Source organism: Oncorhynchus tshawytscha, linkage group LG16, assembly GCF_018296145.1.
Source record: "Oncorhynchus tshawytscha isolate Ot180627B linkage group LG16, Otsh_v2.0, whole genome shotgun sequence".
NCBI lineage: Eukaryota > Metazoa > Chordata > Actinopteri > Salmoniformes > Salmonidae > Oncorhynchus > Oncorhynchus tshawytscha.
This window is the reverse complement of record NC_056444.1, coordinates 44533628-44537259: the sequence shown is the minus strand read 5'-3', so window position 1 is coordinate 44537259 and position 3632 is coordinate 44533628. Positions and strand designations below refer to the sequence as shown.

Below are 3632 nucleotides of genomic sequence, written 5' to 3'. Positions count from 1 at the left end.
TTCACATGCCCCAAGTCATTGCATGTATCAGGGGTCCATAATGCCCAACTTCTATTCATATACATTATGAAGAAAGTAATGAATCACCCTTCCCCTTCCTTACCTCCAAAAAACACACATCTAGTCATTGAAAATATATTGGATTTATTAAACAATAAGTGGGTCGTTCCACGAAATGGGTTCCTTTTCCGTCTCTTTGATATTTCAAGTAGAAATCGTGCACCAATATTGCATTTTAAAACCTTGTTATATGAAGTACTCTTTAATTTAGACAACACGGAGAATTCAATAAATCTCATTTTTAATATGAATAAAGACTTGCTGAAGTGCCAAAATTCAGCATTTTGATATGTCGCTCCATCAACTCTGTGTCACTTCTTAACCCCAAAATGTCTCCAAGTGTCACACCTACTCCCTCTCCAATGCTTGACGTCAGCGGTGTATTAACCACCGGTCTTGGCACCATCATTAAGCACACCGGCTCCCCATCGTTATTTAGCCCTCAGTACCTCAGTCAGTATTGGTTTTGTACTTTATTTTAAGGTCAACCCTGTTACGTGAACTGAATGCTTACTTTAATATGGTGAAATGGTTCCTTTTTAAATGATTTTTTTTAAAGAAACATTGGTCATCTAATAGTGAAATGCTTGTAAGCTTTTTGCTACACCTGCAATAACATTTGCTAAATGTATGTATGTGACCAATACAATTTGATTTTTAATCATAGTAAAATCATGGGAGCTGGTTCTACTATATTTGGCCATTTTCTGGTGTTTTGTGGAAGAACACTGAGCAGGTCAAGCATAACATGTCAACCCTGTTACCCATAGATAGGCTAGAACTGTTTTAATAATTTCATTTTTTGTGAAGCTTGCATTTAATTGCCACTCCCTGTTGCACACAAGCTTCCTGTCACAAGGGGATTTATGGCTGATTTTAGATGAAATTGTCAACCCTGTTACTTTATTTGACACTTAATAGGCACTTTTTATTTATTTAACTTTAAAATGGGAAAACTATTTTTTTTTTTTACATGTGCTCTTTATGACAATGTTATAATTAGGTGAATTCAAAAAAATGTTGTTGTTGCCAACTTATACTTCTCAAAAGGCATCGAATTGGTGGAACGACTTCAGTATTTACACACAACAGTTCTACAGAATGTTTATGTGAGATAATGGCAGACTATCTGACCACTGTGACTGCTAGAAAAATTAGGAAAACATTGACTAGGTACAGACTCAGTGAGTACAGTCTGGCTATAGAGACCGGTCGTCACAGACAAACCTGGCTGCCCAGAGAGGACAGGCTGTGCTCCACTCTGCTCCAGGGGAGAGGTAGAGACAGAGCTGCATTTCCTATTACACTGTGACAAATATTCAGACCTAAGAGAATATTTCTTTCCCCAAATTATAATTCAATACAAAGAATTTGAAACTATAAAAGATGAAGAAAAAAACAAATATTTATTGTGTGAAAAGCCAAAATGTGCAGTTTTGGCAGCCAAATATGTGTCCCCCTGCCAAAACCTGAGGGACAGCCAGTGAAAAGTGCAAAGTAATGTCGATAATATTTCCCATCTTGTTTTGTTTTGTCTTTCATACCATGTCATGTGTCTTCTCAGTCATGTTGACACTGGTCTACTACCACTGCTTTAATGTATTGTTGTTCTCATTAATATTGTTGTTGAAGTTGTTAATGGTAATCCCATGTCCACTACGACTATTATTATTGCTGTTGGTCCCACCATTTATTTATATATAAATACATTTTCATTTTATTTTTCAATATGTATACTTTGACAATGTAAGTAATAATGAACTTGCCATGTCAATAAAGTCAATTGAATTGAATTGAATTTATGGACCAGTTTTTCTAACACCTGTCCCACGTTGATTTAGTGCTGTCGATCAGGAATCCTGACCTAAAAGGAGTCATTATCAGTGATGGAAAAACTGCTTGAAATTATTGATCACAGTAAAAAAAAAAAAAAAAGACAAATACTAAACTAAATATCAGTGGGTGAAATACTTAGCTAAATATCAGCGGATGAAATGGGGGGTAGATTAAAGAAACAGGAATAAAGTGAATAATTCTGAAGTGAGGAGTCTTTCCGTAGTCAATCAAAAGTGCAGCATTGCCACCAGAGGGATCAAAAGCATTGGATGAAGTTGTCTTATTTTGGTCCCACCACCTGTCTCTCTTCATGTAAAAGACCAATGGTACCAAGATTGCAGACTCCAGGAATAGCTGTAGAGAAGAGAAATAGCAAAAGTACCGTCATTGGCATCCATCAGAATTATCAACGACATGAGATAAAAAGTTTTATTACTCCGATGCCCAAAAAAGTAGGCATCTTTGAGGAGTATAATTGAGATCCACACACCTTCAATCCCATTTGCTTCCTCTGATCGTGCTTAGGGTCCGCTGCCCATCACCTGGCTCATAGTGGCTGGGGTGCCTGTGGAGAGATGTCGTTAGGAAAAAGAGTTGAACACGTGCACATCTTTTGTACCGGTGTGTGATATCCTAGTTTGACAAGGAAAAGAGTCTAATCTACACACAATGTAGGTAACTCCCCATCCTAAAACTCTAGAACCTCATTGTAGATAGGAGGAGCCATGCTAATGGCTTGGCCAGGAAAATAAGGCTTGTAGGAGAGCCCTTCTCTCACTGTGACCCCAGTAAGGGGCTCACAGTACCCTGTCAATAAGGAGAACATGTAGTCTTCTCCTCCATCTCTGCAAGGACAGCCGGAGGCAGGTTATAAACAGTGCCCACACTCATAAAACACATCTTTCTTCAGATTTGTTGAATGTGCTCCTATCCGGTGTCCTTTTTCTATCCCCACGGTCTGCATTCCATTCACCTCTTTAACGCATCTATTCCCATTTTCTTTGTTGTTGTCAGGGTTTTGTGTGAGTTTGTTTTATATATTACAAAAAGGTCCATTTGTATTTGTCATTAGTAGTTAAAAAAGCTGAATACTCAATGTTGGAATGTATGCTTTAGTAACAAGTCAGTTGCTCTCACCTCTTCAGCAAGCAACTTGACTTCAGTCTCTATGTGGGAGACTCCTACAAGATTTCAGAAGGCCATGCATTCCATACTGACAGGCAGAACACACCTGCTTTTACACCTGATATCCACATCAAATACTGTAAAACAAAACAAATCCAACATGTTTTTAACATCCTCTCACATGTGATAATAACATAAAGGAGGTGAAGTAACCTGGCATGATCAAGAGATGAAAGCATGCTACTGTAAGTCCATGGATAAGATGGTGGACGAAGCACCCGATCTGAAGATTTCACAGACTGGTGAAGCATCAGAGCAATACTGGCCCCTACTGCGGTCAACACACCCAATGATGATAGGGCCACCTTCTTTCCTCTGGACAGACTGGCAAATGACATGTTGCTTGCCTGTGGAAAAGGTGAACAAAAATCCAGATGCATCAAACTGGGACCGAGAAACTGGAAAACAGCTTCTATCTCAAGGCCATCAGACTGTTAAATAGCCATCACCAGCGCCTTAGAGGTTTCTGGCCTATATACATAGACTTGACATCACCAGGCACTTTAATAATAGAACACAAGTCACTTTAATAATGTTTACATATTTTGCAT

The 3632-nt window shown here is 38.5% G+C and overlaps 1 long non-coding RNA gene across 1 annotated transcript; it reads right to left on the bottom strand.

The window, feature by feature from the left end:
• Window positions 1-1804: 1804 nt before the first annotated feature.
• LOC112216578 lies at window positions 1805-3632 on the bottom strand. The gene is made up of 3 exons (XR_002948347.2): window positions 3034-3632; window positions 2387-2461; window positions 1805-2250 (listed from the first exon to the last, which is right to left on the bottom strand). It is a non-coding gene; the product is annotated as an uncharacterized LOC112216578 (long non-coding RNA).